Source organism: Maniola jurtina, chromosome 3, assembly GCF_905333055.1.
Source record: "Maniola jurtina chromosome 3, ilManJurt1.1, whole genome shotgun sequence".
Classification (NCBI taxonomy): domain Eukaryota; kingdom Metazoa; phylum Arthropoda; class Insecta; order Lepidoptera; family Nymphalidae; genus Maniola; species Maniola jurtina.
Window position 1 is genome coordinate 11,546,061 of NC_060031.1, and position 14,457 is coordinate 11,560,517.

Here is a 14,457-nt window from a genome sequence, read left to right on the forward strand (position 1 = left end):
CCTACCACAGGCCGGATATGCCGGGACGAATTGAGAGGGAAGCCAAATGATTCCTTAAATTATAATACTGACATATTAAAAAACAAAATCCTTGTTAAACATTCTTTTTCTCCTGATGGAAACACTCAGGTTTAAATTCCAACAAAATAAACCACACCTCTTTAAAATTACATAATGAAAGAGATTGGTACAGAACATAACAGCCTTCCTAAACCGTAACAACGAGGGAGACAAAGAAAAACAAAGAGCGTTTTCGTAGCTCAGAAGTGAGCAGGTGTCTACGTCGGATGGAATTCCTAAAGCCTAAATTGTATCCACTTAGTTGAGCTAGCCATTATTCAATTTATACGAGCAACCATACTGACGTCGCCTCTAGCCACAAAGCCCGGCCCGGATTTACCGGGATCAAATGAAAGGGAAAGCCAAATGATTCCTTGCTAATTACATATTAAAATCCTCGTTTAATATTCTTTTTGTCTCAAGCCGAATAACGAAAGGACCAGACAAAGACACTTAGGATTAACTGCATAATTTCTGTCTGAAATGCCTTCTTTAATCTTTATTATTATAATTGAAGCAAATTAGCTCGTCAAATAGTTCGTAATCAAACATGGCTCTTGAAAATTCACATATTATGCTTAGTAAGGGATCTGTGCTTTCACGAGAGTCAGTTCATATTGTTAACTTAGTAAAATAAAGTAGTTTTCTATTCGATAACACAATAAACTTCATTGTGTTTGACTAAAAATCTTAAAAACTCATATTACGAGGTCATTTGGTACTTAGAAATCATTGCTTACAGATTAGGAGCCCACACAAGCACTCAGCGCTGGCAGACTGAGATATTTAGCATCAGAGAGTTGCCCTTTATTCTGTGAATCTATCAACAGCCATAGTTATTACATCGTCTACATCATTTAGTACATCTATGGTTAGATATTATTGGATTATATTGAACTATTTGATTTGGATCTAACATATAAGAATAACATTTCAGAACAAAAATAAAGACTATTTATGAAGTAGGTAGAAATATTTTAGGCAGCGTTTCTTCTGTTGCTAAAATCCAAACACATTACGGGATTTATATTATCATGAAAAATTAATACAAGATGTTTCAGCCACTTTGCATAATATGTCCAACGTATGTCAAGCAGTCTTTGTTCAGCGATTAAATGTGGGTCAAGGCGAGTCTGGTACAGCGATATTACTCCGAACCATTATTTCAACCCCAGGGGACCGCCCGACACACTGACTTAATTTACTCAACTTATTTATATTTACACTTCCAAGAAACTACGATGACGTAATACCGTAAGCTTCTCGTCGCTTTGTTTTATTGAATTTTATTAATATTTGATCAGTGTCTCTAGAAATACATATATTATTCTCTCTTGTTTTATCTTTTTTTCAACCTACACCTTTTTCTATTTAAGAGCGCAACTAAGTACATAATACGGGTCATTTGTAATTCATTTATTCATAGGCAACTTCCTACACCATTTTAATTAGACGAGGAAAGGCTGCAAACAGCTGTCGAGAGAGTGCAAAAAGCCGTTGAAAGAATTTAATGAACCAGTTAACACAGGAATGTACAGGATGGAACAATCCGCAAAGAACACATGGTACACACTAATGAGAATTATAATTTGAACTAATACAATAAGTACGATAGTGTAAGAATGCGAAAATTCATAAGTTATGTCAACACAAGTTTGAAGGCATGGCAAAAAACAGACAAATAATCCTAAAGTTCCAACCCTGCAGCTAACGAACTCGAAAACAAATAGACCTCTCGACCTTTATATATCGAACTTTGTAAGCCAATTGTACATCAGGAATAAACGCGCTTCAGTAGTTGAATACAAAATCATGAAACAGGGTAGTGGGTAGGCGTTGACAGCACGTGTTGCGTGGTGATATCGCCACATGTGTTCAATTACGTACCAAGTATAAATTACCTTATATCATTGTCTGACAAGAAACTATAAGCTTAAAAAGGTAACGATTCAATTTGTTTATCAATACAAAAATTAAGGTGGGCTTTTTCGATTAAAATAAAAAAATTGCACAGGCCAAAAAATGCACTCTTTGACAAAAAAAAACTATTGAACCAAATGCAGACTTCTAAAGTAGATTACAGAATAGTTTTAAGAGTAAAATTTCAAACATTCGAAGTCAGTTTTTAACTATCTGACTCCAATTTAATTTTGTTTTAATAAAACAAAAAAAGATATTAATTTCAGAAGATCAGTTCTTGCTAGAACTCATGAAATGAAAACGATCAAAACCATCATAAAGTAATTAATTCAATGCTATGGAAAATTATGATATGTACCTAAAATCTTTACAAATAAACGATTTAGAAAGGTTGGAAACTGAATTTCAGGGCTTTGAAAGCGAACTTTATATATATCATAGAAGGGATGGATATTGGATAATGATTAACAAAAAAGCGGCTTTCCTTCAATGGGTTCAACTTGAGGAGCCCGGTACATTCATTTTTCTGAATAAAAGTGCTTGCTTTGAGCTTTCGATTCCAATAAATGGTTCTGACTTTCAATAAAACGAGAGTTGGAATTTATGATCGGAGATGAGTTGCGAAGTAACAAATATGTTGACTCTTGTCGGCATATTTTATTACGAGATGAAATTCGACTCCTATTTATTTGTGTTCAAGTAAAAGTTTGCCAATGTTTGTAACTTTGTCAAGTCAGATAATTTTAAGGAAGTTAGGCAGTAGCTAAAATAAAAGTATTTCCCAATTGGGAAGAAAAACTGTTTAAGAATTCAATTAATACTTTCAGAAAGCCGCATTTGAAATTCTCGTAGTTAACTGACGAAAATAACCATCACTATAAAGATTCCTCAGTGATTATTGAACAGTGTATGTAAGAAATATACAGAAAGTCATTGGATAAACCCGACACCTTAATTAAAAATCTATATGGGGAAAACCGGCGACAAAATACGCTTGAACGGCGCGGCCAGGGAGTATACACTATACATACGAGTACCTATTTCACGTTACTTAACGCTTGGTGAAAATAGTCTTTTGCTGAAACATCTCACCATTGTAACTGAAAATTAAGCAAAACAGAAGACCTTATGTTTTATATAGCCTGGGTATGACCTATAAGATATTTTTACTTTAAAAATTATTTTAGAGCTTGTTGAATCAGCCATTCATTCATTCAGTGAGTTATTAAAAGCTTTTAAACAATGTATAGGCGACGTGATGAAATGGCAATCGGGGAGGGAACGCCCCGCACACCCGCACAAGCCCTACGCTAATCTGATGCGGGATAGCGCAGGTGACGTGCGGGTGTGCGGGGCGTCCCCCCGCCTCATACCCTGATTGCCACCTCAACCTGTCGTGGACTATACGTATAAAACTTTTCTAATCTATATGTTATCGTAGTAGAGTCAGACATTTTAATCCCATTGTCTACTGTACAGTTTTTGATTGTCAATTATTGTATTTAACAACTTAATTGTCGTAATGGTGGTAAGTAATTTCGTAAAGTTGCGGGTTTCCAAATCCGCTCTGGTCTGAAAAGGATACACGCTATATTCTCACATTTTGCACTGTTTGCAGAAAATAAATAAAAGGTCTTTGTGGTCTGTGTGGACTGGTTTCCCCCTACAACCATAGTAACGAATGTCAGTATGAAAACACAAAACATAGTCTAAAGTAAAGAATGTCCGCATGAAACACTTTATCAACAACCGCAAACACGCACGCAACGAAATTACTTAGGAATCGGGCAATAGTTAATTAAGCTTACTTATTTTGGTTCTATTTCGGAGCGGAGGGTGTGGCGGCTATGGCAACGCTCAATGGAATTGGGAGTCTCGACACGTATTACAATCTACAAACTGACCAGCACGTTGGGTCGAACGATTGAGCTTAGGTACACTGAAATATACTAGTAGTAGTAACTATTGCTGGAAATCACTTGCTAACTTGAGACGTTTCGAAACACGTCGGACGCATTAGTTGTTTGTAAGAGTCTGTGACTGTTTCTGTTGACAGGAATAACTGTTGCCGTGGAATTACACTTCGGGAATGAAAGTAGCATAGAACATAGCATTTACCTTACTTTAGCACGTGTAAAACGGGTTAGCCGTTTCTGAAATAAGCCCATAAAAACAGACAGAAAATAAATATTTCGATTTTTGATAACATACAAACAGCTATAATATTATGAGGTTAAGGACAAAGCACTGATTCAAAATCATAGCAAAATACTAGGTTTGAGTTATTTGAGTAGGATAGATTTTTCAAATAACAATAAATGGTCACATGTACACTGTACAGTACTCAGAAAGCCATCGCGTACTAACGTTGTAGTTTATAGTCGTAATAATCGTAGTCGTATCTTCTGAATGGTTTTACGATACATTTCATAGAAAGTCTTGCGAATACGTGCGAGCTGACTATTATACTTTCGCAAAAGCTTAACTTAGTAAATATTCCATTACTGCATCACAATTCACAAGAGCAATTTCTTTAGCAACACAAAAATTACTTTTGAGCGACTTCCAAAAAGGAGGTGGTTCTCAGTTCGCTCTGTTTTTTACCCGACTACGGCAAAGCCGAAAGGAAGGGTTATGATTTTTATGAACTGTATGTATCTACACAGAGATTTTTAAAGCAATTTACAAAAAAAAAATCATCAATAGAGGAAGTTTTCGAGGTGGTCCATCTTAATCCTTACTTTTTACATTTTATTTTTGCTGTTTCAGACTTCATCAACCAAGAATGCTAACGATTATCTATTACTTCAAAACCAATATCTTACAGGTGCATGCACACGGCAATTTACTTCGCCAATCACGCACCTAATGGAAGAAAAACGGATCAGATTGGTTAAGCTAACATTGCTGAAACGCAATCGTATAGCGAACTACCACCATAATTTTCTATTTGAAACTGTGCTTAATACATAGGTAGTTACTGTAGAAAGATCTGTTACCCAACCCATTTATCGGCGCCGGTTTCCATAGCGAAGCGGAGATATGTGTTGAGTCAACCAATCACATTCTTAATAGAATTTAGTATTACTTAGAAAAAATTGTCACATCATCTTTTAAGAATCTGACTGAACACATCTCTCTGCTCATAATGTAATTAATAGAAAAAGGTCACGACACTCAGCAATGAGGAATACGACGGACGCGACGCAGCGAAAGAAAATACTGCTATATTTCAATTGTGCGCCAAAGCTCTGCCAGGAAAACGAAGCGGGATTTACAGTATTCGTTTATTAAAATTGAGCGGTACACAAAATTGTGGCTTCATGCAATCCGCGTAGGTACCTACGCCATGAATTGAGTGCTCTAATTGATGATGATCTGGCTAATAAGTGTTCAGATTAAGCATGCGTTGCTTTATTAACCAGTGCTTTTAATGAAACTGGTTATTAACCGACTTCTTTTTTTCTAGGTTTAGTCCATCATGATCTTGCGCAATTACTCACTAACCCATCAATAAAAACCCACCACTGTTGATAAAAAGGCTTATTATAATGGTTTCACCTTTTTTCCTTAAACTTAAATAAGATCATTCAGATTCTTTTTGTTCGCTATTTGCGATGAATAATAAAAAATATAACATAGATAAGTTAAGTCAAGTAGAGCTATTTCCTCAATTTCATTTTAGTGACCTGTTCGGCTTTTGTTGCGCTTGAAGAAAAAAGAAAACGCTATGTCGTCACTCGTAATGCCGTAACTAGTAGACCATAACTTCGCCGTCCCATTCGCATTGACCCTTTAACAGGGACTCTAACGAAAACATTGTGCACAGCGATTTGCGAACTTAATTCAACAAGCCTTGAAACTTAGAGTTACACTGATGGAGATTGGGCTGAAAAGCAAGTAATCCAACCTTAGAAACTCTACTAGCAAAATGATCCTACTCCATTGAACTCCACCATAACGATTAATGCGATACATACGCTGCTATTGTTTGGTTAACAAACGAGTATCGAATTCGTTATAACAGGTCCTAAGGGCAACTTCGGCCGAAGCTTGTAGCTGAATAACCTTCCCGGCAAAGTCAGTAACGCCAAGACACTTATCGTTCCTTTAGGAATATTATGATGATTTTTGAGAGTGTCACTCATAATCTTATGATAAGTTCCGCCAAAGGAAATGCACTCGACTCTTTTTAATCTTTTGTGCCCACGTCCTCATTGCGACATTTCCCATAGATTGTCTCAAGGGCCCACTTGAATGGACTGATAATAATTATATCTTTAGGTCAAAGGTGCTAATCTTTTGATTTTTTCATCACTTCTCAGGAAATTTATGGCCTTTGGAGGATCTTCATAGAAAAACTTTTGTTTTTTGATAAATAATTACAGAATGAGCTAACGGACGTCAAAGTGTCCCATGCAAATATCGACTAACATGAATAATCGCTCGATGTGAATATTCGCATCAAGCAATTGTTCGTTGTGAAATGTTGATGAGATGTCGATCACGACACCTGAATGTATGTCTCGAATACATCCTCGGCGTGGCTCCATCCATCCAATTTTAGTCAAAATGGTGGACGTAGAGGTGTTGTATGCTGCGTGCCCTTTTTACAGAAGAGATAAAAGCGTATTTGGATACTTGTTCAGAATAACCTTAAAAAAGTATCTCGTAAAAAATAGGAAGGAATCTTTTAAGCAAGTTCACCGCATTCCGGGCGTTTTGTGGAAAAGAAAATTTTCGGTTTCCCAGGTGTTTAATAATCGTAATAAAGTTTCAAAATCTGAAATGTGTCACCTACAAAAATAGAAAAGTCTTATTATTACTTTTTATACTTCACAATCTAAAATTTTCGAGTCGACTTCGCGGAAAAAGGAAACAAATGGTAAAAATAGTAATGGATAGAACAAACTATAGGCGTTAATGGGATTACGTGGATCTAGGTCACTTGCAAAGCTTGTCTTTAAATTAGACACACAATTATATGGCAACGAGAAGACGAAACTTTCGGGTCTAACAGCTTTTCTTTTTACTCTTGCCTACTCCTATGTTTTTAGACCTGCCATTAATGATGACTGTTGATCATAAACATATTGCAGGAGCACATCCGTTTTTTTATTTAGAAAAACCATAACTATCAAAAGCTTTAAGTGGTGTTTCTATAAATTTTAAGATTTTTTTTAAACATACTTACTTAATATAATACGTTATTATTCTTTTTTTTTCCGCTGGGGAAAATGCGCTTACGCATCCCGCTACAAAAGCTGGTATGTGGGGAACTGACTGGCACTGCCACATGATGCCCACAAATAAAACCACGCTACAGTCGCGCCAGGAATAAGGCGTCTCAGGATCCCGGGTATCGGATGCGACTGAGACGTCCCCTACGTTGAACACCCTCGCCTGCGGCTCGGGTTGAATACATATATAAGCATCTCAACAGTAATTTTTTTCATACCGCACTTATATTATAAATAACTACTATCGGATTCCTAGCTGGAATATTTCTAAGATGTAGAGAAAAATTATTATCCATTTTTATATGTGGGCATTTGAGACATTTTAATCGAACTAAGATATTTTTCCTTAACTCGGTGAGAAAAATGATTGCGAAAATTCATCCAAGGCGGAAACCTTTTATTTAAACCCACAAGCTTTGCTTTCTCGATAAAGTTCAAAGTGCTTAGTTATTTTTCAATGAAATTTCTAAAAGTGTGTGGGGAATACTGTTATGATCATCCTTGTTCTAAAAATAGAAGTAAACGCTACGAGTAAGTTAGGACAAAGTTTATAACTTTCCAATAACCACCCACGAAAATTAATATAAATTTTAGATTAAGAAGTGGAGAGAGAAATAGGTTAGCATAAGATGTCGCATGAAACCTCTCGAAAATTTTTTTATACGCCGTACTCCCAGGTTATGCAATGAAAATGCTAAGTAGTTTCCAGTAAGAGTCATAATTTCACGTAAAGGGCCTAGGATAAATGAATGGCATGGGACTCGGCCTGCTTAAACTTGAGTATAGTAAAGTTTTACCTACTAAATACGGGCTTACCTAATGTCAAAAAGTTTAAGTATCTATACAAAAGGGCTGAATGCTGAATATACAGAACTTTGCTAAAAACAACCAGCCAAGTTCGAGTCAGACTCGCGCACCGAGGGTTCCGTACTCGGGTATTTTTTTCCAACATTTTGCATTATACGTCAAAAACTATTATGCATAAAAATAAATAAAAACCTGTTTTAGAATGTACAGGTAAAGCCCGTTCAGATGATACCCCACTTGGTATAGTTAAGATAACAACTACGATAACTTTGAAAATAGAAACATATTTTAATTTATTTTATGTGATATGTAACCACAAATCACGGTTTTCAGATTTTTTCCTTTACTTGTGTTATAAGACCTACCTACTAGAGGTGTCAAATATGGTTAGATTCCTATATCATAATATTAATGTTTGTTACAGAAAAATATTGAATATTTTTTACGTTAAAATATATTAACTATCAAAAAAAAAGCCGCAAGCAGAAACTTGCATGCAAACGATTTTCAACCTTATTGACATATTTCAGAAAACCACATATTAGCAATCTATGAATGATACTGAGCAAGAATATGACAAAATAACAACTTTCTCGTTACCGTCAATAAGGTCGAGAATCGCTTGCACCTGTTTTTCTGTTGCTTTCACCCCTAGCGAACCATTATACAGATTACCACCTTAAAAGCGACGTCTGGGAGGTGTCGGAGGAGGTTCTGTAGAAATATATTATATCACTTTAAAAAAACAAATAATTTTTATTTTGTATTTTTATACTTAAATTATTTCTTTTCATTATTTTTTTTTATAAGAATCATTAAAAAGAAGTGAGAACTTATCGCCGGCGCACTACTGAGCACGGGTCTCCATTTCAATAACACTCAAGTAATAAAAATAGTACCTAACACGATATACTAGTACCAACAAATTTCAAAGGCACTTGTAAACCTTTACTTCAATAAGTACCTACAAGCTTCACAAGAATAAATAATAGATTCTGTATTCCTTGTTAGCACCCTTCAGGTTCAGATACGGAACCCTAAAAAGCATGACAATAAAGAAATCCCGAAAGACGTATAGTATATGGTAATAATTTTACTCTAAATACCTAGGTACCTATACCTACCTACCTACGTATACGTAGGTAGGTAGGTATAGGTACCTACGTACGCTACGTACCTACGTACGTAGCGTAGGTAGGTACCTAGCGTAGGTACCTACCTACGCTAGGTACCTACCTACGTATTTATGCAAAATTAAAAACAATTGGAATGATAAAGAAATGTCAAGAAGGTACAAAAAGTAGATAAGTTTACCCAGTTACCTATTTAAAAATCGTTTTAATAACGAGTTTTTATTTTAGCCTTCATCACGGCTAAAACTAATACAAAAATCGAACAACCCAAGCTCCAAGCACGTCGGAGCTATAACAGACACTCGGTTCCTATGGCTACCTCCCAGTTCCATCATGAGACCCTGGATATAATCCACTATGCCCACCCGGTTCCATCATGAGACCACACAAACACACACATTTCCAAAAAGACCAATACAATTTACGTACCTAACCTATAATAACAAATATGCGCGTCACAAATCTACAAAATCAAGTAACTAACCTAATCTGTGATAATATCAACTCCGAATATCGAAATATGATATTATTTACATTCAGTATTCACCCACAACCAAGTTCACAAATAAATAAAACTACTGTCCTGATTGAATAGCAAAATCGAAAGAATCTATTTGATAAATGAAACTACCGAGGGGCGATATTCCAAACGAATTAAAAACCAACGCGTAGCGATAGAATATAATATTTTATCGCGTATGATATTCGCTACTGATATCGTGTGACGTAGATCGTAGGTCTATCTTTGGCAAACGCCTCGTCAAATTTAAAAGCAATTACTAATAGAAAATGTATTGCTTTAAAAATTTTATATTAAATATGGGGTTTAAGGAATATCTAATATCCTGAATATTTTTTTATATTGAATATGTATTATAGATAAATTATTTTTTGACACCACTACTACCTACCCGCCAAATTTTATGATTCTAGGTCAACGGGAAGTAGGTACCCTATAGGCTTTCTCGACGGACAGACAGACAACAAAGTGATCCTATAAGGGTTCCGTTTTTCCTTTTGAGGTACGGAACTCTAAAAACAGCCACCATTCCAAAATTTCTGACAAGATGAGCAGAATAATGAAGTTCATCTCATCTAGGAGAAATAGGTACAAATTACATGCGTATTAGCCGCTTCTCACAGTAGTCCTAGAATTGGTAATTCTAAACTAGTTTAAAATAATACTTTATTTAAATTGATGATTTTACCCTTTAGATTATTATTAGAATATACAAGGAACGTCACAGCGAATCAACGTAATTCATATTAATAATATATCGACAATAGTTTCATTTACGTAGTATTGAAATATATCAAGATCAATAAAAATGTTCAGCTTCATTTCCAACTCACTATGTCTAGGATTATTTTAATTTTACTGTAGGTATCTACAAAAAGTAATATCGCCCGCTAGAATTCTGATTTCTGCATTCTCAAAATGCATTGTTTAAAAAACGTTGTTTTGCTAATGATTACAACTATACCATTGAATTGAATTGTTTAAATTAATCAATTGATATGGGTTAACAACTCATAAAGTAGGTAAAGCTCACATTTTTATTAATAAACCGTGATAAAATTTCGTTTGTAGCATTTGAGAAAGTACCTAATTAAATTCAGAATAGGTGAAACTATGGGTATTATAAGTCGTAAAACTGTGTTATAAGGTAACACGAACCTCAGGATATAATTAATGACTTATCAGAACGTGCCACATCAATGTGTCTCAGGAAAAAATAAGTTATAATGAACAACCAAAATGGAGCAAAACTCATATTTTGATACTAATGTAATTAATTCTGTTGTACATAATCTTTAAACTAAACAGGTCTAAAACTAAAACGATCCTTTTCTGCAGAAAATATTTAGAAAGGGATAGCAATATACTTAGATCTGTCATCATTTTAGTTTAGAGATTGTGTACAACAGAATTACTAGGTCACATTGTTTGACCAAATGTGGACGGGAATTTCTGGGGATATGATTTATGACGCTACTTATCAGAACATGCCAAATCAATATTATATGACTCTGAGAAAAATGAAAGTCATAACTTGCAACAGCAGCTTGAGTTGAGTAGATAATAATTCACGTTCAGAGAAATCTCCACATGTTCTCCACTGCTGAGTTCTTCTGGAGTTCTCTGACTCAGCAGTTTCCAGTAAAGCTCACTAGAACATTTTTCTCAGTCAAAAATAAATACTTTTAATGTTAGACATTAATTGAATAAATAACTAAATTAATAATAAATCCATTAGTTAAGATTTGTCATCTCTTTTAAATATTGATGATCTCTCTGAGAGAGATCAATCAATATTTTAAATCTAATCTTAAAACATAGTACCTACCTAAAGTATAGGTACCTACTTATTGTAGTTACTCAAGTTGTTATCAACATTTTGTGAGATAAAATGTTTTCCTTATCGTACCTAGGCGTAGAGCGTTTGTTGAATAAAGTTAAAAACGCAAAACAGGAAAAGCTTTTGAAAGAAACAATAGATTGCAATTTCTGAACAATTGGAGAAGTTTTTTGTACGCCAATAGCAGAAATTTAGAAGTTTTTAAGAACTTACTAGAAATGAAAAGGCCTGGCATTTTCATTTCTAATAAGTACTTATTATAAGTAATTTTACAATTATTTAAAAGCTGAAAAAATTTCAGTTGCGTGGTACAGTTAAATATTTACATAATACCAGTATTGAAACTTATTGGAGTATGTAACACTCCGTACAAAAAAGAATGAAGTGAATGACAATTAACAACTACCAAGTAAGTGAAATTTAACATGTTGAACTTAAAAAAACACCCAAGGAAACAGTAATTTTATATTCTATATAAACGCATTAGTTCCAAAGAGATAAACTTACGAGAAGTCTTGGCTTGGATATGGCACCTAGTCCGTACCGATTATTATATCGGTAGGGTCGTCAAAAACTAGTAACAAGATACAGAAAATTATATTACAATTATTACCTAATAATAACTGATACCCACGACTTCGTCCGCATTTAGGTTTTTAAAAATCCTGTGGGAACTCTTTTATTTTCCGGGATAAAAAGTAGCACGTCATTAATTATACCCATGCAAAAAATCACGTCCATCTCTATTGCGACGTGATTGAAGGACAAACCAACAAACAATCATACTTTCGCATTTATAATATAAGCAGTGAATACGGTGTTCAACTAGTGCCGAACAAGGAAGAAGGTTCGGAAATAAACCCAAAAACAAAGACCCTGAAGACTTGTCACAAACTGGGACGAAATCGTAAAGCTGTCGAGTGACAACTTGGCCGCTAACACGCGCTTTTACAGCCTCTAAACCGCATCTCTGTGAGTATACTTCAAGGTAACTTGACAACGGTATTGTGTAAAATACAATACATCTCAAAGATTGTAAGTAACACCCGGACCCGATTTTTACCTTGTTTTATCTGCAGTTTATATATTATATATGTATAGATAGAAGGAAATACCATGAGGCAAAACAAATTCCAACAAAAGGACTGTGGCATTTAATATTTTTTTGGCATTTAAGTACTAATTTTCTACAATTCTTCTGGACATTATTTTTAAGTATTTGTACGCTTCAGGCAGTTTATCACACTAATTATAAAGGCGAAAGTTTGTATGTGTGTGTGTGTGTGTGTGTGTGTGTGTGTATGTTTGCTACTGTTTCACGCGAAAACCACTGGACGGATTAGGCTGAAATTCAGAATGGAGATAGATAATATCCTGGATTAACACATAGGCTACTTTTTATCCCGGAAAATCAAAGAGTCCCCACGGGATTTCGAAAAACCTACATCCACGCGGACGAACTCGCGGGCATCAGCTAGTATTTAAATAAGTCTTTCGCTTATTTGAGTCAGGAAAATGCTCAGTGGTTTACCAATTTGTAACACAATTTCAGTTTACTCTTGGGACAGTTATTGGTCATAATAGTCATAATATATGTACATCTTGACCGGTTGTTCGATTTTGGTAGACTTTTTTATATAGATGAATACCTATATGAATGAATACCTAGTACCTAAACCTACAGAAGTTCACAGCTGTTTAGTTGGAAATTGTTCTAGTTCATGGAACTTTTTAAACTAAATTAACCACTCTAAAAATATTTTTTGTTATGATGATGTTTATTCGGTTTTTTCTACTCGTGCCCATAATAATTGTAACTGTACTAGTTCAGAATGCAAGTGCCCTTATTTTTGGGAAATATTTGTTAAAAATTGTATTTCCCAGGCGTATACTTACCAGATTTTCATGTCAACATCACGCATCGGTGTGAGAATTTTAAATCAGACATGAACAACAAATATAGGATTGAACATTAGATAAATCTTGAGGTCAATCGGGAAGGTCTAAGGCAACATGCTACGATCCCTGCCCGAGGCGAGCTATAAACCAGCCAAAAATGTGAGCAATTTGTATCGAAGTCAACGGAATCCGAGTGAGCGTTGCGGCAACCCTTACGTAATCACCCCCACCCTACTTGGCACTCTTGAAACGATCCGCTTATTCTAGTGTTAAATAATAAAAAATCGCACAATTGTAAATCTCATATTCAATAAAATACACTTATATGATCAATTTAGGGTAAATACGATTTTATCATGTAAATAGTCCACATCACTTAGTAACTGCATTTTCTAGCTGCTCATCTTCTTGTTACAAAAACACAATATACAATGTTATCTTACAACCAACACTAACAAGTAACACAAAATTAAGGAATTTCACATTATTATTATTTATCTATTGCATATTAAGGGACAAAATATTTATAAGATTGTCTAATGGGGTTTGAGTATTTTAGTATGGAGCCTGGCCTACCTACATGTCCGCCATTTTTCATATAGGTTTTGTGTGGCCGCTATTTTGGGAAAAAAGTAAAATGGCGGACTACTAGATAGACCAAAATCTTCAAAGCCCTTTGATTTACTTATATGCCGTAAAAACGTAACTGGACAATTTATAGCGTCACACAAAGTTGACAAAGGTGAGGATGTTCTACATAGGCCCACGCTCTATTTATCACCTGCGATAAATGACACGGGTCATGCCGACTCAATCCGGCACATATTTTACAACCCACTACAGATGGGCCACTTCGCAGGTAGCATGTGAAAAACCATCTGAAAACCTTTTCATAATGTAAGTTACCTTAGTTAAAGTAGCCTGTGAATAATCACGAAGCAAAATCTCATAAAGTTCGTTTATTATTATTACACATTTTGATCCTGCTTTTGATCCACGGATCGATGACCATTACCAACCTGAGCTAAGACGCTAAAG

The 14,457-nt window shown here is 35.0% G+C and overlaps 1 protein-coding gene and 1 long non-coding RNA gene across 9 annotated transcripts in view; one reads left to right on the forward strand and one right to left on the reverse strand.

Moving 5' to 3' along the window:
- LOC123880795 (syntaxin-1A) overlaps positions 1–14,457 on the reverse strand; it is a 79,391-nt gene that overhangs the window by 52,334 nt on the left and 12,600 nt on the right. The gene's annotated exons all lie outside the window — the stretch shown is intronic.
- On the forward strand, positions 3,457–14,097 carry LOC123880798. Its single transcript, XR_006799349.1, has 3 exons — positions 3,457–3,468; positions 13,352–13,358; positions 14,022–14,097. It is a non-coding gene; the product is annotated as an uncharacterized LOC123880798 (long non-coding RNA).